This window comes from Cricetulus griseus, chromosome X (genome assembly GCF_003668045.3).
Source record: "Cricetulus griseus strain 17A/GY chromosome X, alternate assembly CriGri-PICRH-1.0, whole genome shotgun sequence".
Classification (NCBI taxonomy): domain Eukaryota; kingdom Metazoa; phylum Chordata; class Mammalia; order Rodentia; family Cricetidae; genus Cricetulus; species Cricetulus griseus.
In genome coordinates, this window is record NC_048604.1 from 29843602 (window position 1) to 29865895 (window position 22294).

The 22294-nt window shown below is 41.5% G+C and overlaps 1 protein-coding gene across 3 annotated transcripts in view; it reads left to right on the forward strand.

The window, feature by feature from the left end:
* The first annotated feature begins 423 nt into the window (after positions 1-423).
* LOC100769666 (A-kinase anchor protein 17B) overlaps positions 424-22294 on the forward strand; it is a 37648-nt gene continuing 15777 nt past the window's right edge. For 2 of the 3 annotated variants that reach the window (XM_027431937.2, XM_027431940.2), the window contains exons 1-3: positions 424-810; positions 6510-6573; positions 9001-9100. The gene's annotated coding sequence lies outside the window, so the exon portion shown is untranslated. The remainder of the gene's footprint in view (positions 811-6509; positions 6574-9000; positions 9101-22294) is intronic. The other variant, XM_027431939.2, reaches the window with a different exon arrangement.

Here is a 22294-nt window from a genome sequence, read left to right on the forward strand (position 1 = left end):
TATTCCCCCAGCAATGGGGTTATAGATTCACTTTGCCACATTCCAGCTTTTACATCTGTGCCAGGAATCTACCTGGGTCCTCATTGTTGCATCTCCCCAGTCTTGGCTAGCTTTCTTATACTAATTTCTTTGAAAGAAATAGCACGGTGCTGGTGCTTTTGCTGCTGGTGGTGGTGGTAGTGTTTCCAGTCTCTAAATCCCATAATTGGGCGGGGGATGAGTAACCTGGACAAAACCTTGGGCTGTTCAGAACCTTGCTACGGTATTAACTTTGGCCTCAGCTTTGCTGCACAGGAGGGGCGGGGGTTACTTGAATGTTTGCTCAGAAGAAGGCGATTGGCCCTGGGGAAATCCAAGGGGCGGGTCTAGTTGGTGGTTGCTATTGGTTCTGCAGGCAAGTTGAGGGATGGCAGCGAAGGGGGCGGAGCTCACGAGGGGAGGCAGTTGGTTTCAAGCAATTGCCCACCTAGGGGAGCGAGCTGGTAAGCGTGTGAGCCCGTACCCGGCAGCCCCCAGTCAGAATCCAGGAAGCATCCACCAGGAAGCTAACGGGGCCTACAAGGGGGGTGGCAAGGGGCGTTGGCACGAGCGCGCGCGCCTGCGTTGCTGTCTCGAAAGCGAGGAGGACGCCTCAGTGTCGCGACCTGAGCCATTCAACAGCTGGCCTCGCCCGCAGCAGTCACAGAGAGCGACCAGGAGCGTTGATGGTTAACACTGCGGCGCCTGGAAGGAGGTGGCTGCAGGAGCAGTGGCGGCTCCGCTATCCCAGCGGAGCCAAGCGCAGAGGTACAGCGGCTGCCGAGGCGCCCGGTAAGCACACCTAGCTCTGCAAATGGACCAGGCGGCCGCGTCCTTCTGCGTCCCTGTTGGCCAGCCATCCTGGCCTACCAGAGTCGTGGGGTACTGGGTCGTGCGGGACCCTGAATGAGGACTGGGGAGGGGCTTCCTAGAGGACCCGGGTAGCCAGGCCTGCTCTAGCCAGAGACAGGTTTTTTAGAGATGTCCCTAGGCTTTCCCCTTGGGTCCCTCAGGCTGCTCGCTCGGGTCTTGGTGCCGCACTAGGGGGCGCTGTGGCCGATGCTGCAGCCGAGGTCACTGGATGCTTTCCCTTAGGGTGCACTAGATTGCTTAGGAAAGCTGAAGGATGTCTTCCCTGCTGGATGCAAATAAGCCAAGGGCTCAGGGTCTGAACCTATTCCCATAACATTCATCCACTTAACCGTCGCCTCTGCTTTCTGATGACCACCAGGCCCTTAGCTTTAGGGGCTTGAATCTAAGCTCGAGGTTCCTAGTGTGGGTGGGATTAATCTGCTTCTAATTTGACCAAGAAAGCAGGGTCACCCTCTTAAGCCTAAGGAGTGCAGTCTTGAGCGAGCTTGGGCAGATGGGCAGAAGGGTCAGACTCAGGGCTGTAGATACTGTTATCACTGAGCATGTTGTGTTGGTCATTGGGACTGGTGCCTTCTTTACATTTACATTTTTATCTCCTGCTTCCTTTGATTTTCCTGGAAGCCAATTACTACCTGAGCATTTCTGAATGCCAATAACTCTAAGGGGTGACTTGCGTTGATTAGAACCCTGGCATCTAGCCTGGGAGCCACCCAGGCCTTGTTATTTGCCACAGGGTCTCAAAAATTGTGCCCATTTTGCCTGGTGTTCTTCCTGCCTCAGATCTGAGTTTGAAATTTCATATTGCTGAAACAATGTAAGATTGTGCAATATAATTGTTAGGAATGACTTTTGATTTGTGAAAATGTGGTTGGGATCTCTCAAATTCGGTTTCTTTTAAAATTTTTAAGCATTTTTTAAAAAAAGGATCTTAGTAACCACATTTTTCTGTGCTCTGTTTTTTTGTTTGTTTGTTTTTTTTAAAATTCTTGTGTGTGGAGTGTGTCCTCTCAAAATGATGGAGTAACTAGAAGGATGGGGCAACTTACATTAAAGTATTTTTTTACTTCAGTTCTTGTAATGCACACAGAACAGTGGAATAACCCCCCAGGCACCAGTGCCCAGGGAATGCCAGCTGCTACACACATGAGAGGATGGATGGGGCTGGTTTGTGGGGAATCATAAGGTAGAGGGTAGGGCATGCAGAGACCATCTTCTGCAGTAGGCAAACCCAAGGTTTTAACCAAATATCACACCTGAAGTGTGGCCCATTTGTCTCTTTTTGCTCTCATACATTCACTAAAGTGTAGCCTTTTTCTGGTTTCATGTGTCATCTCCAGCATCAGAAAAATGGCGAGGCTTGGGGCTTAGGGAATGTGGATTTGAAGATCAGGCAATACAAAATGGTGGTGATGGTGAGTGTGTGTGTGTGTGTGTGTGTGTGTGTGTGAGAGAGAGAGAGAGAGAGAGAGAGAGAGAGAGAGAGAGAGAGAGAGAGAGAGAGAGAGAGAGAATTGAAGCAGCTTTCTGCTGAGACTAGCTATGCATTTGTTTTCCCAGCATGCACCCTTGCTTTTGCCAGAGAAAGGAACTTTTTTCAGGATAGAAAAAGAATCTTACTTTAATTATAATTATAGAATCCCTTAGAATAAATAACATTTTTATTAATCCTTTGAGGATTTCATGCATGCATACAAAATACTTTAATTCTGTTTACCCCCATTCTTCCCCCTAATTCTTCTCAGATTCCCCAAACATCATGTCTTCTTTAAAAAACTAACCCATGTAGTCTGGTTTGTGCTTTCTAAATATTCATGGGTGGGGGGCCATCCACTGGAACATGGTAGACCCTTAAAACGGATTCTTCCTCCCTCTGGAGACATTAAATCTCAATAGCCAAGCCGAAGAGTTTTTGTTGACTTCTTTTAGAGGTGGTAGGAGTTGAAGAATTCTGATACAATGTCCATTCAGGTCTGCAGAGTTGTTGTTGTTGTTGCTTCCAACATTCTCGTGGCCTTTAAAGAAACTTTTAAGCTCAGTTGCAGATGGAGACAGGCTAATACCTGGGCCACAGTTGGCACAAACATGAACTGCATGGAATCTAGGGGGTATTTCTCAGAAGAGGCAGTGTAAGGACTGGGGCACATAAAGAAGGAAGGCCAGTGAAAATTGAGTAGCCATAACAACAACAACAACAACAAGGGCTCATATTAATTGAGTGCTTACTTGGGGTTAAGTACTTGATTTGCATCATTTCATGGGATTCTTCAAAAATCATATATATGTATATGTGAGGAAAGAGTGGGCATGGTGGCTCATGCCTATTATTCCAGCACTCAGAAGGTAGAAACAGAAGAAATTAGGTCATCCTTGGCAGGATAGAGCGTTGGAAGCTAGCCTAAGCTACATGAGACCCTGCCATATATGCACATAAAAGGTAAAAAGAAGGAAAATCCCTGTAAGGCACTGTTCACTATAAGGTGTTGAGTATCTTGAATCCAAAAATCTGAAATCTAAAATACTCCAAAATTTGTAACCTTTTGAATACTATCATGATGCCACAAGTGGAAAAGTCCACATATGCCCTCATGTGATAAGCTGCTGTGAAATGAAGCTGCATTAAAAATACCTCGAGGCTCACAAAAAAACATGCATGTGAAGCATGAATGAGCCGTGTTTCTACTTGGGTCTTACCTTCAAGATGTCTCCTTTATATATAGACACAATCTCAAACAGTTTGGATAAGGGATACTCCACATAGGTAACAAACCCAAGAAATTTCCCTAGCTACTCAGTGACAGAGTTGGAATTTAAATCCAGAGCTCCTTGTGCTTGAAGGTAGTTATGGCTGTTGTTATTTTTTCTGCCATAGTAAAGGTTTCATGAAGAAGGCGACCTCAAGGAAGACTGGTTCAACTAAAGCAGGGAAATGAGCATCCGAGTATGATGCAGGTTAGGGCTGCCGAGGTGGGGAGGGTATTGTTTTTAGTGTCTTGAGGGGAATTTGTGATTTGATATAGTAATTGAGGATGCTGAGAAATTATTTATCTCGTGCATGAACACATGTGCATGTCACAGCAAATGTGTGGAGCCCAGGAGACAACCTCAGTTATCTGTCCTCACCTCCGCCTTGTCTGAGATAGCCTTTTTGTTGTTCAATCCTGGGCATGCCAGGCTAGCTAACCTGGGAACTGCCAGGGATTAGCTCCCTTCAGGGACATGGGAATTACTGACATGTGATGCCATGGCTGACTTTATATGGGCTCTGTAGATCTGAACTCAGGTCCTCACTCTGGCATGGCAAATGCTTTACCCACTTACTTTGCGGTCTCTCTCGACCTGGCATGCTGAGACTCTTTGAGCAAGGAAGAATATGACAAAAGTAAAGCCAGTTATCTGGTGGGACCTACCTTGGTCCCTGAGTCTGTCTGTCTGTCTCTCTCTCCTCCATTTTTTGAGGGTCTTGTTCAGGTTTGAGTATACTTAATTATTGTTTTTGATATTCCAAAAACTTAGGGAGTACCAAATATATACAACTGAGCAGATTCTTGGGTCTAGCATACAGGAAGAGGAAGCTAGGAGCCTTGCATTAAATCCAGGCCTTAATAAGTAGGCTTTAGCCCATACTACTTGTTTTTTGTTTTGTTTTTTTTTATGTTTTTAAAGATTTATTTATTTATCATGTATACAGTGCAGGCCAGAAGAGGGCACTAGATCCCATTACAGATGGTTGTGAGCCACCATGTGGTTTCTGGGAATTGAACTCAGGACCTCTGGAAGAACAGTCAGTGCTCTTAACCCCTGAGCCATCTCTCCAGCCCTTTTTGTTTTATTTTTGATACAGAGCATTAACATGTAGACCAGGCTGGCCTCTGCCTTCTAAGTGTTGGGATTAAAGGTGTGAGCCACCGTGCCCAGCAGCCTATGCAACTTGAAAAAGCAATTGAGTTGGGGGAAGGTCGGCATTGAAAAGGTCTTGGTAAAAACCAAGATCTTTAGCTTGTTTTGAAATTCTAGACTGAGCTTTCCAGAATGGACTCATGTAGCTGGGGGAGCTGAGTGCTGTTTCTCCTGTCCAATCTCTGTACCTCATTCCTGGTGGCTCTGTGTAGTCCCTAGCCTCTTGCCCAAGGGAAACAAGCCCTACCTGGGAAGATTCCAATTCAAGATTATCTTCTTGCCTTACCATGTAATCAGGAAATTGTCAGCCGACCTCCCACAGCACTGTCTATATGAAATGAACATAATTGTAGCATGCAGGAATGCTGTAGATATCATTGTGGAAGAGCAGCCTGTCAGGAACTGAGCATCATCCATGGGCAGCTTCTTTCCACAGGCCTTGTTATATTATGACACATTCTGTTGAATCTTTATTCTCTGTTCTTTTCTTAGACTCCCGTTTTCTTTCTGTTGCATACTGAATGAATATAGGATCTGGGTCAAACTTAAAAAAAAAAAAACAACCCAAAAAACAGTTCAGGGTAAAAACCAAAGAAAAACAATTAAAAATAGCATGGTAGTTCGGTGGGAGGAAAGGGAAGAGGGGATGATGTAATTATATTGTAACCTCAAAAAATCAAAAAATATTTTAGAGAACAGCATGCTAAAATTATCAATCTAGAAATCGCTGAAAGATTTAAATCTTTTGTGTGTATATGTGTATGATGTCTCTCTGTTCATGTGTGTGAGAGGAGAGTCCATGCATGCTGCAGCACATGTGTGACAGTCAGAAGACAACCGCAGGTATCTGGCCTTGGCTTGTGAGTAGTCTCTTGCCTATATCTCTCATCTCACCATAGGAACATTGGGGTTATAGACACCTAGTACTTGTCCAGGTATACATGGATTATGGGGATCTGAACTCACATCCTCACTACTTGTGTGCCTTTCTCACTGAACCATCTTCCTAGCCCTGAAAACACTCTCTGTTCTAGATAGGTATAAGCCACTCCTGTGTTGGCATTGAACAGTATTATCCAAGCCTGTCCAGGAACTGCAGGGCATTTAACATCAGTGGTCCTCTGCTTACCAAATAGTGATGACGCTCTTCCCTAGGGCAATTGTTTTTGTTGTTGTTATTGTTGTTGTTGTTTTCTTTCTTGATGGAGTTATTTTCTTTCTTTCTTTTCCTCCATTTTTATTTGAATTAGAAACAAGCTTATTTTACATGTCAATCCCAGTTCCCTTTCCCTCCCCTCCTCCCTCTGTCCCCCCAACTAAAACCCTACCCATCCCATACCCTTTCTGCTCCCCAGGGAGGGTGAGGCCTTCCATGGGGGGGGTCTTCAGAGTCTGTCATATCCTTTGGGATAGGGCCTAGGCCCATCCCCGTGTGTCTAGGCTCAGGGAGTATCCCTCTATGTGGGATGATGGGCTCCCAAAGTCCCTAGGGCAATTGTTATGACAACTAAAATTGTTCTTATGCACATACTGTTGCTCTTGAAGGGAGCAATAGTGGCACATTTAAAATCTACAAAGCATAGTCTCAAGTCTAACATTTATTTCATATGAGCAAATGTTAATAGTCTCATTGCTAATCTGTGGCACAGTGTTCTGGTCCTCTTATGGTGTTTTCTGCCATCAGAGTCCAGTCATTTGTCCTAATTTCTGTTTCTTTTTAGACTCAGATCTTTGAGGGTGAACTCATTATGACTCATCACTACAGCCCCCTATGTTTCTAACTGAGTAAGTGATTGGTTGGTATACCTGAATTACCCTCAATGTTCTTTAGTGTTACTAGCTCTAGTCTAAAAGAGCACGCTAGCCTGCATTACCATCGCACTGTTGGCCTTGAGATGGTGTTGTCAGCATGCTAAATACAGAAGTAATACTTCTGGAAAGGAGTTGTCAGGCCAACTTAGCTCTATCCTTATTGAGTTTCTCCTGTCTTCCAGCTGTTCCAGGCTCTTGAAGCAATACTGGCGAAACAGACATGGAGTTCTTGCTCTTATGAAACTTACAGTTGAGGGAAGGAAGGAAAGGGGATACCAACTTAAGTTGATGAATACACAATATGATTGCGTAGCATTGATGTAATGAGAACAGTGCTCTTTTGACTGTTCAGGGATAGTGTCTCTGAGGAAGAGACTAGACATTTGAGTCAAATCCAAAAAGCAAAGGAGTTAGGCAGGGAGACATCTTGGTTGGGAGAAACATATTCTAAAGAAGAGACACAGTGCAAAAAGCCCTAAGTGGTATACCTAATGCACTTGTGTCCAGTAAAGGGGCCAAATGGAACTGAGATGGATAGGAAGTTCAGGCGGGGACAAGGAGGTGACGTGAATTGAAGGAAGCAGGCTGAGGCTGTATTTCAAAGGTAAGAATTTCAGATTTCCTTTAAAGCCACTGGTGAATTTTGAGCAGATATCTGTCATGATTAGGCTTAGGGTGTTTTGAGTCAGGCATGGTGGCACATATGAAATCCCAGCACTCAAGGAGCATTCCTGTGAGCAGGAGGATTGCTGTGAATTTGAGGTCAGGGTTTGAGGTTTGGGTGACATTATGAATTTTAGGCCCAGTCTGGGCTACAGTGTGCATTCTTATCTCAAAAATCTGCAAAAGTGTTGATTTTAAATCACTTATCTAGGGTAAGGATGGGAGAAGAAAGGCTGGTTAGGAAGCTTCCAAAAGGATTCGGGCTAGGGTGATGAGAGATTAGACCTAGGAGGTGGCAGCAATGGGAAGTGGGGTTGGAATATGAATTAGAAGTGAAGGGGTTGAATGAAGAGGAAGGGAGGGTAACTCCTAGCTTTTCAGCCTGATCCCCTGGGTGGAGGTGCCTATACTCAGGGAAATGATAATTACTGGGGTGGGAAGGAACTAGTGTGAAGTGGAGGGCAGGTTTGGGGATGGGAATTGCGAATTCGGGTGCACTTGTTTGGCTGAGATGCCAAGGAAAAATCCACTGGAGACAATGAATAGGCAGTTGAATATGAATCTCAGGTTGGCAGAGCTTCAGCCCACATAAAATTAAATGCAAATTAAAGGTGCTTCAGGGTGCCAAAATATACTAGCATAGGCATCATACCTAAAATGATAATGTTCCAGGGTGAGCGGGCTGGAAAGGAATCAGGCATGGAAATTCTGCTGATGGCCTGATTCTTTGGCTTGGTGTTCCAGGAGACCAATTTGACAATAGGTAATGTAGCTGTATACCATTATTCCTGACCTTTGACATAGTATATTTTGAAGAAACAATTTTAAAAAGATTTGTACAGAGCTTTTCATGCTAAGTGTTCATTCTTATAATAGTCTAGAGTAATACTCTTTTAAAAAGGGTAATGTTCTTTGAGGAAAAAGAAAGGAGCCAGGCATGATGGCTCTGGTCTGTAATTCAACAATTAAGAGGGTGAGGCAAGACAATGGTGAGCTCAAAGCCAGCCTGGGCTGCATAGTGAATGTAGGCTAACCAGGGTTACACAGATTCTATCAGGGGAAAAGAAAAACAGAAATCCCTAAAGAGATGGGATAGCTAACCACTCTGGTTTCGTTCTGTTGCTGTGATAAAACACTACGACAGAAAGCAACTTAGGGGAGGAGAGGGTTTATTTGAGTTACTTCCAGGTCCCAATCTATTAATGACAGAAGTTAAGGCAGGATCCCAAGGCAGGAGTCTGAAGCAGAAACCATAAAGGAATGTCACTTGCTAGCTCATTCACAAGCTTATGTTTAGCTAGCTTTCTTACATAACCCAAGACTTATTGCCTAGGGATGCTGCTGCTTTCAGTGGGTTGGGTCCTCCTACATTAATTACTAATCAAGACAAATCCCCACAGACATACTCATAGGTCAATATGATCTTGTAAGTCCTCAATTGATGCTTTCCCTTCAGACAACTGTAGGTTATAACAAGTTGACAGTCAAAGCTAACTAGGACACTTACCAAAGCTATAGAAACCTCCTATAGAATCTCTCTGTATGTAATTTTTACATACTAATATCTGGAATTGGTAGTCGAGCAGGCACAAAGCTGGAAGAGTGGCAATGTGTGGGTACAGGTGTGTAAACCTCACCAGCTGTCCATGGTGAATGATAAACATGATAAACAGTTGGGTTACTTATTTGTAAATTACTTCATTCACTTTTGACTTTGTACCTGTCTCTCTCTGACAGTGTCCCCGCCTTAGGATGCCACAGCAGTGCTCACCATGAAGACCTCCCATGAACCGTGGCCTTTGTGATATTTCCTTCTTTGACACGTTTCCCACATAAGGTATTGGGTAATATATCCTATTTCATGGGACTTGTATTCAAATAATTTCACTTTGGGGTTTTAGAAAGGTTGGGAGATAACGTTCTCAGAAACCCTGGGTACACTCTGGTGTAAAGGTTGCTTTTCCCCTCTAGGTGGCGACGGGTAGGCAGGAATTTGGCTGGTAATTTTCAGCCTGAAGCTAGAAGCTGCAAAACACTGTCAATGTCCTGATAAGCATTTCCCACAAATAATACTCAGATCATTCAAGGAGTGAAGCAAGAGCCTGGCACATACTCAGACACATTCCTTTAAATCCCTGATGGCCATTTTTTTCATGTGAATAAGAGAAAGCAGTAAGTTTGCTGTATCGTGGTAAAGTAATACAAGGTAGAAAGCAGCATTCTTGGCTGGAGGTGTTTGGGAAAAGGTGTTTCCCAATAAAGTGCTAAAGAAGGGGAAAACGACTAAAGGACTTGTCAGACAAGTCTGCCCGCTGCTTTGTGTATATAGTTTTTAACTAGCTTCCTCCCCTGCTCTCAGTAGTACAGCAGCTTTCAGTAACACAGTAGCCTGCAAAGTCATGTAAACACAGTATTTATTTTTTGTTTGATTGCTTCTTTATCTATTTATTGGTTGTTTTTTGAGACATGGTGTCATGTATCCCAGGCTGGCCTCAAATGGCCTCAGACTCCCGAAGTATTCAAGGATGGCTTTGAACTTCTGACCCTCCCATCTCCCTTCTCTGTGTCCTGAGTGCTGGGATTACAGGCTTATGCCCACCATCCCTGGTATATGTCATGCTGGGGATGGGGCTCAGGGCCCCATCCTTTGCAATAAGGAAAACAGGAAATTAATTTGCACTGAGACACATTAATGAGCCTGATTTTCTTCTTTTCTGGGTTCCTTCCCTTCTCCTTCCCATACCCTCCTATTCCCTTTGTTTGGGTTTTGGTTTTGAGATAGGATCTTTCTATAAATCTTATGCTGGCCTTGAACTAGAAATCCTTCTGTGCCTACCTCCAGATCAAAGAGTTGACAAGACCTGTGCCATCATGCCTGGTCACTTTTCTTTGTTCAAAGATTATAATTCCCCACACTAAACTCTGCTTTGCAGCTGGGTCTGAGTAGTGGCAGAAGAGATTCTCTCTTTGAATTTAATCTGTCATTCCTGAATGGCTACAGGTCTCTAAAAGTCCCCTTGTTTTCTGCCCAGAAAGCCCCAGTGTCTTACATGAATTCTTTCAAATCACCAGAATCTGGGAATTTCACAGAAGCTCATATATTGGTCACTATTGCAAAACTGAGTGCCTCTCAGTTTAATGATGTGATTTTGACATTATTCAAGGATCAGAACACATGGTTAGTCTCAGGTTTTGAAATGATGTTTAGGATAATGACGTGTCTGGATATATGAACATTTTGACCAAAGAACTGTGGAATATTTGTATTTGATCAAGGTTTACTGGGGATTTTGTATTTGCCAGAAGATTGGAGATGGGTCGAGGTTGGCTTGACCCAAATAAATGTTAGCTGTCCTGCTGACTTCCATAATGTGTTGGTAGAATTTTATGTCTTAGACACTTCTAAAATGACAGCCTCAGGTTCAAAAGCCTGGGGGAAGAAAGGCAACAAAGAACTACTTTCAGAGAGGATTCAGTTGTGTAGATCGTCCCATTTTTTTTCCTGATGCTACATTTTGCATTCAAAGAGCCCTGCTGATATTCTGACTGCAAATGACTGAGAAAAAACAAGGAGTGGCTGTTGGTGTCTATTTTTCCTATGGCACAAGTGCTTTTAATCATTCAAAGCAAGTTTCACTAAAAATTGATTATATTCCATGAAGTACCAGATGAATTTCTCTAGTTTGTCCTGAAATGAGAGAAAGGACTGGAGTGACTTTGGATGTTGACTCCACAACTTGTTGAGTTGGCCTTGGGATGTGAACATCTCTAGTTCTTATTCTGCTGTTATTTAGCCAGCCTTGCTACTGGGTAGAGAAGCAGGGAAGAGCAGATGGTGGAAGATCAGATGGCTTGATGAGTAGAGAAAGCAGCTGTGTTTCCTGTGATCCAGGGACCCCGCCAGACACGTTCTGATGTTAGAAGCATGTGTGTGAAATATTCTAATACAGCTCTGGACACAAGATACTGCTCAAGTGGGATGTGGCCGTGCTCACCTTTAATCCCAGCACTGGGGAGGCAGAGGCAGGAGGATGTCTGTGACTTCGAGGCAAGCCTGGCCTACAGAGTGATTTCTAGGACAGCCAGGACTACATAGAGAAACCCTGTCTCAAAAAATACAACAAACAACAACATCACCACCAACAAAAAGATACTGGTAGAGTACATGCTGTGTAAGCATTGTTGAACAATCATAAGCTTTTTATTTTAACAAATAAAATCACTTTAATTAGCTCACAAATGAAAACATCACACAGCTGGTTTAAGGTCCTGCCCCGACTTTACTCAATGGTGGATTGTGACCTGGAAGTGTAAGCTGAATATACCCTTTCTTCCACAGGATGTTTTTGGTCAGTGTTTTATTACAGCAACAGAAAAGCAAACTAGAACATATATTGGCACCAGCAGTGGTGTTGTAGCCATTATAACCCTGACCATATGGCCTTTGAACTATTTTGTTGGAGGATTGAGGAGGATTTGGGCATTTTAAACTGAAAAAAAGCATTAAGTACTCAGAGCTTAATGGACTTTTCTAGGGGTGGCTTGGAAGATAAGAATATTGAGAAACAATGCAGACAGTGGAGGCTTGGATTGTGAGGTTTCAGAAGGAAGCAAATACTATTGAGGCCATTTGTGTGATATTTCGGATTAAGAATCTGTGATTGCTGGTCAGATGGGTACTAAAGAATCAGTTGTGATTAACAAGAGGCCAGTCTCACTAAAGTGAAACCTGTTTCACTGAGACAATGGTGTGAGCCAGCTGGGACTGAAGACTCAGTCGTGATTTATAAGAGATCAGTGTAATTGAAGTGAAATCTGGCAAGTATTTTCTCACAATCAGAACACAAAAGCTGTGATTCAGGGGAGCCAAGTTGGCATCTGAAGCTGACAGCTGAATTTGTCAAGGTGTAAGAGTATCTTATGGTACTGCTTTGAAGTCATGAATGGGCCATGGAGAATAGCTAAGGCTTGGAGAGCAGCTAAGGCTTGGTGCCTTCTGGAAGGTTTGGAGTTACTACAGAAAAGCTCTGAGAGGCCTCAGAGGTGAGGGTTAGCCTCAGATGCAGGAGAGACCCCAGAATATTAGAGATTCCAGGGTATGGGATGTTCACCAAAAGCTGTAGAAAGCGTGGAATCTGGATTAGTATACAAGACAAGGTGAGTGTCTTCTACAGATAGCAGATCTTAGTGGGGTTTCCCAAGCCGTTTGAAGCCCAGAAGATCATGAGTGAGTTCCAGATGTCAGACCTTGAACTACACTGTGGATTTTGGTCTTAAGTATGATTGCTCTGATGCTCTGTTCTTCCTTTTTGGAATAAGTTTTTTTTGTTGTTTGTTTTTTTAAGAGCCCACGGAAAAGAGACCTTGAACTTTTTTTAAAAAAAAAAAACAGTCTTATTTTACATACCATTGCCAGTTCCCTCTCCCTCCCGTCCTTCCATCCCCCCCACCATCTCCCTGTCCCACCCCCCATCCACTCCTCAGGGTGGGTGAGGCGTCCCATGGGGGATCATCAAAGTCTGTCACATCATTTGGGGCAGGACCAAGGTCCTCTCCCCTGTATCTAGACTGAGAGAGTATCTCTCCATAGGGAATGGGCTCCCATAGGCCATTCATGCACTAGGGATGAATACTGGTTCCACTGCCAGAGGCCCCATAGACTACCCAAAGCCCCCAACTGACACCCACGTTCAGGGGCCCTGGTTCAGTCTCATGCAGGTTCCTCAGCTGTCAGTCTGAGGTCCTTGAGCTCCCACTTGCTCAGGCCAGCTGTTTCTGTGGGCATCCCTAAAATGGAGTCCTTGAACTTTTAAAGCATTGGAATTTTTAAAGACGAGAGGACTTTTAAAATTGTATTGTATTTTGGTTGTGAGCCTAGCCTTTAAGACTGAGCCATCTCTCCAGTCCTAAAAATGTACTGTATTTTGTATTATGATATTAGCATGAAATCTTGAAGACAAATAAGAAAGGAAATATGATTTAACACTGGTATGTTCATGTGTCAAGTTGATAAGGAATAGAGTGTCCAGGGTAATTTCGATTGTGAAATCCACACAACCTAGAGTCATCCAGGAAGATGGAACATCCATTAAAGAAGTGGCTTGATCAGACTGGCCTGTGGGCATACATATGGGGTATTATCTTGATTACTAATTAATGTAGGAGGGCCCAGCCCTCTGTGCATGGTACCATTCCCCTGGGCTATGTAACAAAAAGCTACCTGAGTGTAAGCAAATGAGCAAACCAGTAAGCAGCATTATTCCATGGTTTCTGCTTGAGTTCTTGCTAGAGTTTCTGCCCTGACTTAACTCAATGATGGACTATTACCTGGAAGTGTAAACCAAATAAACCCTTTTTAACTGGTCAAAGTATTTTATCATAACCACAGAAAGGCAAATTAGAACAATGAGGATATTTTATTTTTTAAGTTGGAACTTTTTCTAATTCATGGAGATTCTAATTACAACGTTCTTTGTGTGAGGATGTGGTTTATACTAGACTGTTAAACCTTTTTGAGTGACTGGTCTATGAGTATGAGAGTGATTGATGAAAATGATGAGAATAGTGTTAATTAATTCTACTGTTACTGTCAATTGAAGCAAGGCATCGTTTCTGTTAAAATTTATTTTTAAATTTATTTTTTAGGTTTTTAAAAACTAAATCATCAAATCCACCCTGTTCCTTTCCTCTTGATTTTTTCCCTAAAGTCTCCCACCAATATTCCCTCTCAACCATGTGATTGTTTTATTAGCCAACTGAGTCTGCTTAGTGCTGCCAGTATGTACATGGGTATAAGACCATCTACTGGAGCATGAGTAGCCTCTCAGGGGCCACATCCCCTAAGGAAACAGACTCATCATTTCCCAGCAGCTATCAATTGCTGTTAGCTCTTCAGCTAAGGGAGCTAATGATGGCTTACTGACCACCTCCCCACTCCATGCTGGGATTTTGTTTGGCTTCATCTTGGGTAGATTTTATGTGTGCTGTCACAATGGCTGTGATTTCATGTATGCGATAGAGCTGTCATGTTCAGAATATATTATTTCACTGGAGATATACACTTCATCTTGCTCTTACTATGATCCTTGAGCCTTAGAAGAAGAAGGTATAATATAGGTATACCCTTTAGAGCTGAACACACTGTTTTCTTCCCTGTATGTTAACTGCTTATAGGTCTCCACATTAATATACATTTATTGCAAAAAGAAGCTTCTCTGTTGAAGGTTGAGAAGTACACTAAACAGGGGTATGAAGATAAGAACTTAGGAGGCAGTTGATTGCTGTGTTGGCTTAGCAAACAGTAGTAAGTTCTCCCCCAGCTACAGGTTCTTGGCCCAGTTAACAGTACCAAGCATGGATTTCATCCCACTGAGCAGACTTAAATGCAATTGGGAAATGGTAGGTTAATCTTATAATATTCAAAACCACGAGTTTCTCAAAACACAAAATTGGAATGCAAAATTGACTTTTAGTGTCAGTTTTAAGTATCATTAAATTTTAAGTATTATAAATAGCCTAATATTTTGATTAAACATATTCCACTTGTCTTGGTATCTGTATTTTGATTAATATACAACCAACTCTGTCTATACATATATACACACATATGTATATATAATGCTTAGATATGTTTGATTTAAACAAGGTTAAAAATAGAGATCATTAAGCTAGGCATGGTTGCCTTTGATCCAAGCACTCAGGAGGCAGAGACAGGCAGAGTTCGAGGCCAGCATGGTCTGCAGAGAGTGAGTTCCTGGACAGCCAGGACTGTTACACAGAGAAACCCTGTTACGATAAATCTTGCCGCCAAAAGCTGCCTGAGCCCCACTGCCACATGTGAGCTTTACGCTAGCCGCCTGCCCGAATTATAGGCCCAAATGAATACACAGAAACTTGTATTAGGTTCAAAGCTGCTTTGCCAATGACTAGGATTTCTCATCTGTTAGCTCAGTCTTAATTATCATAAATCTATATATTTTATAAGACTTATCTTATCGGACGCCTTATTGGCGTCCCTCCTTGCTGGTGGCTCACATTGTGCCGCTGGAGCAGGAGCGAAGGGGAAAAGAGGGCCCTTCCTGTTTCTCCTTCGCTTAAATATGAGTCTCCTTGCTATGTCACTTCCTGCCTGGATCATCACTTCTCTACTACATTTCCCAGAATCCTCTTTGACTCCTAGTCCCGTCTACTTGCTGTCTCATTGGCCAAACAGTATTTTATTTAACAATCAATAAGATAAACATACACAGTACATTCCCCATCATCTCCTCTTTTCTGTCTAAATAGAAGAAAGATAACTTATCTTTTATAATAACTGAAGAAAACTATAACCATAACTATCTGTCTTTAACTCTATCAAAGACCACAGAAGGATAATATATAAACTCTAGAATTGACAGAGACATCTCGATACCTGGACAGTCACTCAAAGTTCCTCTTTAACGCTGGGGCATCCATCTTTAGCCTATAGGCCACACCGTGTCTAGCACACTTCTCCATTTCAACAGGAACCCTTCAGTACTGTCTTGTTTTGTAAGTTCAGCAGTCACTTTCTTGTGGGTCCTGTATGTCCAGTTTATACAGCAACAAACAGTCCAGGCAAGAGCAGTTTCTTGCTCAAATGGCTAAACTTGCCATGTTGAAAGCAAACTCCATAAGGAGTTTCTTTGATGCCCATCCTCCTTTCTGATGTAATTGGTGTGCCAGGAGCAGTTGTGTCTCACTGCCAAGAAAAACCCTAAACCATTTAAATGCCATATTTCTGTAGGTCTTTGAAATGTTTGAAGAATACCTATCTATCTTAAATACATCTCTATATCTAGAAAACCTAGCTAACCTAATTATGAATTCTGACTATTATAGGTAAAAGATCTGTATAAACACAATACCTAAACAAGAGGAGACATATACATATCACAAAATTGACCTTAAAGTTGTATCAATAAATGAAAATCTATACCAATTTAAAGTATTCATTCCTATATCCTATTCCCCTTTTCTTTCTTTAAAAAGAGATTGACTATGTTCATTATCATTTATAACTAACCCCATTTAAATGAAAACAAATATTTATGAACAATATTTGGGAATATGGGCATCGTTCTTTCTAAACTGTTTCCTGCTGATTGGGGATGATGTTCATTTACCATAGGGATCATGATAAAACATAGAAACCTGACCAAATCCTTGTTTTTGTAGTCTGTAAGGCTGTATAGTCTCAGCTTCAGGGGGTCTTGCTTGATCAAACCATATTAGTCTGGAAGGAATCCACAGCTTTTTATTTTCTGTGGAAATATAAGTAAAACCTTTATTTCTAAGTAGCCTGTCCTTAAACTTGAATTTTGAAGTCAAAGCATTTTTAAAATGTATAAGTTCGATTAATTTAGCAGCATTTATAATCAAATGTATTTTAGCAGCAATAAGTTTTTCCTCGGCAATCAAACAATTTAAAGACAACAGTATGGCATTTAGTATCCAGATTCTCTGTGTATTTTTCATCTTTAGGTGGCTTTTTTACTATTTTACTTTTACTTTCTTTCGTTTCTTTTTTTCTGAGACAGGGTGTCTCTGTGGAAATCTGCCTACCTCTGCTTCCTTCAGCAAATCCTACGGGCATTGGCCATTACAACCGGCTACTCTATTTCCTCCTGTTACTTTTTCTCTCACAAGCCTACATATATTTTTTAATGTAGTATAAACCTTTAGAGGTTTTTCTTTATCTGGATCTGACTTTATCATCTTGGGAGTGCCGAGTCTAAACTCCAGAAGCGCCTGGACGGCACGAGCATATGGAAGCTGCTCGGATGCCTCTCAGCGGCCTGACAGGGCAGGCTGTGGCGTCAGGTTTACCTCTTTGTCTGGGAACCCTGGGGCATGGGGTGATCCCACTTCTGACAGCATTTTGTTATGATAAATCTTTCTGCCAAAAGCTGCCTGAGCCCCACTGCCACATGTGAGCTTTATGCCAGCCGCCCGCCCGAATTATAGGCCCAAATGAATACACAGAAACTTGTATTAGGTTCAAAGCTGCTTGGCCAATGACTAGGATTTCTCATCTGTTAGCTCAGTCTTAACTATCATAAATCTATATATTTTATAAGACTTATCGGACGCCTTAATGGCGTCCCTCCTTGCTGGTGGCTCACATTGTGCCGCTGGAGCAGGAGCGAAGGGGAAAAGAGGGCCCTTCCTGTTTCTCCTTTGCTTAAGTATGGGTCTCCTTGCTATGTCACTTCCTGCCTGGATCATCACTTGTCTACTACATTTCCCAGAATCCTCTTTGACTCCTAGTCCCGTCTACTTGCTGTCTCATTGGCCAAACAGTATTTTATTTAACAATCAATAAGATAAACATACACAGTACATTCCCCATCAAAACCCTGTCTCAAAAAACACACATACACACACATAACTAGAGATCATTAAAAAAAGACAGAGATTATGTGAGGAGAAAACAAAAAATGTTTTTAGACCAATTTTCAAAATAAAGTAGGGCTCTCTAAGAGATTTAATTAAGTAAAAATTGGGGCATTGACCTTGGAACTGAGAAAGCACTCTGATTTAGAGGAAAGCACCTGCTATTTTATTTATATATATGTATTTTAAATAAATACCTATTTTTATTGTATTCCAAAATAATTGTGTTGTAAATTAAATACTTTGCAGGAAGATGAGTGATTGCTAAAGGCAGAAAGAGCATTACAAAAAGGCACAAGAAAATTTGTGAAAATAACAGTTGTTTCCACTATCTTGAACATGGTGATAGTTTTTCTGTGGGTGTGTATACATGTGTCAAGACTTATTAAAATGTGCACTGTTGACATTTGTTCAGTTTATGCTATAAAATGGGTTCTTACAGATCAATCATGTCTCAATAGAGCAATTTTTATGTTTGTGTGGTACTGGGGATGGGGTGCAGGACTGCCTGCATGCTAGACAAGCTTTCTACCACTGTGCATCATTCCCAACCCCAATCAATAAAGCAGTTCTCAACAACTCACTTCTGCAACCTGTGATACAGCTAGCACCACAGTTGCCGAGTGATCCTTTGTTTCTCAGACTCCTACTCTAATCTCCCAGGCTTCATTCATGACTCATATAGCCTTCAGTGATGGAGTCAGATGCCAGTGCTGGCACATAGATGGCTGTATTGGTGGTGGAAGGGGACTGTTACTGTATTCATTTGTTGTGACCCTTTTCTAGACAGTATATCTTTTCAGACTTTATGTATATGTGTGTTCATAGACATACAAACCCTTTTACATTATTTTATGACTTTATTATATTGCATTTATGAAATTATATTGTGACTTATTCTGCAACATTTTTCCTCTAAAAACTCCCATGGGTACTCCATCTTATCAGCAAGTATGCCTCCCTCCCTTCCTTTCTTCCTTACTTCTTTTTTTAATTCCATCTTCCCCTTGTTGTCTTTCCTCTGCTTGTTTAATTTTTCATATTTTTTAATTAAAAATCCTGTCCTTTTATATATTTTCTGTTTGACCACCCCCGGCTTCTCCCAGATCCTCCCCTTGTCCCTACCCAGCCAATGTTATGACCTCCTTCCCTCCCTCCTTCCCTCCCTCCCTCCCTCGCTCCCTCCCCTCCCCTCACTCTGTGTGTTCCTTTCTGTGTCTCTTTCTGTCTCTTTGCCCCTGTTTCTCTTTGTGTGTCTGTTTCTTTCTCCCTCTGTTTTTCTCCACCCCCACCATGTCTAAGGCATCCTTAAGGAACAGGTACCACAATGGAATTGATTGTTTACAGCTATGTGCCAGGTGTTGCACAAATTGCCACGGCATCGCTATAGCACCGAAACTATGATATATGCAAATGTCTGACTACTTGGTATACACCAGGTCCTTGACAGTAATTGAAAATTAGCCTCTATTCCTGGAAAGCAATTTAAGATAAAATATCCGCATGAATTTCATTTCAAGATCTAAAGACTAGGACTGACTGGAGAAGGTATAAGAACAACTGTTTTTGTTATTACTGTCATAGGAAAATTGGACTTTGAGAATCTAAGTTGTGACAATTTGAAAGAGGGCCATTTTAAAATTAAAAATTTTAATTGGCACATAGCTTTAAAACTAAAAAAATAATTATGTGTATTCATGGGACACAAATTAACATTGCAATATATGTATGTAATGTGTAATGATCAAATCAGAGTATTTGATACAGCCATCTCCTCAGACACGAATCATTTCTTTGGGTGGAGAATATTTAAAACCTGATCCACTGGGTATTTTGAAATATACAATTAATTTCTTCTTATCTCTAGTTCTGTAGAATAGTAGCAGTTATCTTGCCTAGCCAACTGTACTGTATGCACAGTAACCAGTGTCTCTGTAGTCAGTCTCTCTTCCTGTATTCTTCTCAGCCTGTGCTAAGTACCATTCTACTTTCTGTTTCTGTGAAAGCACATGTTTCAGCTTCTTTGTGTAAGGTCCTGCAATATTTGTCTCTATATTCCAGGTTCATTTTAGTTACCATAATATTTCCTAGCTCTATCCATGTTGGGGAAATGATACTTTTCATTCTTTTTAGGGTTTCATAATATTCCATTGTGCTTATATACTACTTTTTTTTATCCACCCACTCATCTATGAGCACACAAGTTAATTCCATACCTTGATTATTATGAATAATGCTGTAGTAAGAATGGGTCTGTTTATGTATTTTTGACATACTGACTTCATTTCCTTTGGATATATGCCCAGTTAGGAGACTTCTGGGTCATATTCTAGTTCTGGTTCTATTTCTAGTGTTTTGAGGAGCCCCCATGCTGTTTGCCTAAACCCTGAAGTGTTTTACCCTGTGATTTCTCCCAGTAGTTTCATGCCTTACATGCAAATCTTTGATCTATTTAGAGTTGATTTTGGTATGTGATCTAGTTTCAGTCATATATAATGATAATGCAATGTTAATATAGTAGCATGCAATATTATATACACATATATATTTCTCTAAGTACCATTTATTGAAGACACTTTCTCCAATGTATGTTCTTGGTGCCTTTTTAAAATGTTTCCTTATTTCTGAGTTCTTTATTCTCTTGCAGTGGTCAACATATCTGTTTTTATGCTAGTGCCATGCTGTTTTGGCTATAGCAGTTTCATATGGCATGCTTTGAAGTCAGATATTATTATGCTTCCAGCTTTGTTGTGTTAGCTGTTGCTCAGAATTGCTTTGGCAGTTCAGACTTTTTTGCAGTTCCATGCAAGTTTTAAGAATGTTTTCTCTTGTTTCTGTGAAGGCTATCACTAGTGTTGAAACATGTTGCATTGAATCAATAGATTACATTGAATAGTATAGCTATGCCACAGTATGGATTCTTTTAGTCCAGGATCATAAAGATCATTCCAGGCTGCTGATGTCTGTCTCCCCCCCACCCCGTGTGTGTGTGTGTGTGTGTGTGTGTGTGTGTGTGTGTGTGTGTGTGTGTGTGTGTGTGTGTGTGTGTTTCAATTTCTTTTATCAGTGTTTTATAGATTTTATTGTAGGGTTCTTTAATCTCTGTGGTTAAATTAATTTCCAGGTATCTTTATAGATGTTGCAAATGGGATCATCTTCTTGATTCTTTTTTCAGTTACTTCATTGTTGTATAGAAATGTAAGCCAGATGTGTTGGTATATATCTTCAGTCCCAACACTCAGGAGGGAGGGACAGGTAGATCTCTGTGAGTTAAGGATTTCAAGGCCAGTCTGGTTTACATAAATGAGTTCCAGGCCAGCCTGACCTACATAGTGAGCCCTTATCTTAAAACTTAAAAAAAGATTTATTTATTTTTATTTTATGTGTGTGAGTGTTTTGCATGCATGTATGTCTGTGCACCGCAGGCATGCCTGGTGTTAGTGGAGACCAGAAGAGAGCACAAGAACCTCTGGAACTGGAGTTGCACTTGGTTGTGTGCTGCCCAGTGGGTGCTAAGAACCAAACTCCTGGTCCTCTACAAGAGCAGCCAGTGCTCTGAATTACTGAGCCATCTCTAGCTCCAAGCACTAACTTTTGTATAAGGACTTTGTATTCTGTAATTTGTCTATCAGTTCTAACGTATTTTTGGTCGTCTTTAGGCTTTTCTGTATGTAAGGTAATGTTATCTGCCAATGGGTGATTTGACTTTCTCCTTTCTGACTGGATATTTATCTCTTTCTCTTGCTTAATTGCTTTAGCTGAGATTTTTAGCAGTCATACAAAAAGTGACAGAACTGGAGAAATGGCTCCAGTTAAGAGGACTGGCTGCTCTCCCAGAGGACCCAGATTTGATTCTGAGGATCTACATGATGGCTCATGACTGTTTGTAATTACAGTCCTGGGGGATCTAACTCTCCCTTCTGGGGTTCATGGGCACTGCACACACATGCTGCATAGAAATACACGTAGGCAAAAGACCTACAAAATAAATGTTCAAATATTCATTGACAATAGATCTTCTTGGGAAAATTGTTTTTTCCAAAGAATTCTTGATTCCAGGTCATTTATAAGTATTTATAAATATCAAATTCCGGGGCTGGGATGTAGTTCTGTGGTAGAGTACTAGTTTAACATGCGCAAGGAATTGAGTTTATTCCCCACAACCACAAAATGATCTGTACTAAAAGAATATAGAAAGTAATCTCCATTAATGCTATTTAGAAGAATGTAATCTAGACTTTGAAATTAATCTACGAGTGTCACCATTTAAAATAGTTTTTGTCATCAGTATAATTTTTGGGGAGATGTCTGTTAAGATCTTCTGTCCATTTTTCTGTTGTTGAAGTCAAATTTAGGACCATACACATGGAAAGAAAATGCTCTCTCAGCTACATCTCCAAATCTGTTTGGCTGGCACATTTAAAACTTTTGTTATTAGTTATGTGTATACATGTGTGGGGATATGTATACAGGAGTCCAGTTGCCTATAGAGGCCAGAGAGGATGTCATACATATCCCTGGAGGCAGAGTTACAGGCCATTTTTAGCCAAATGAACTAGGTGCTGGAAAGCAATGCATGCTTGTAACATCTGAACCATCTCTCCAGCTCAATTTG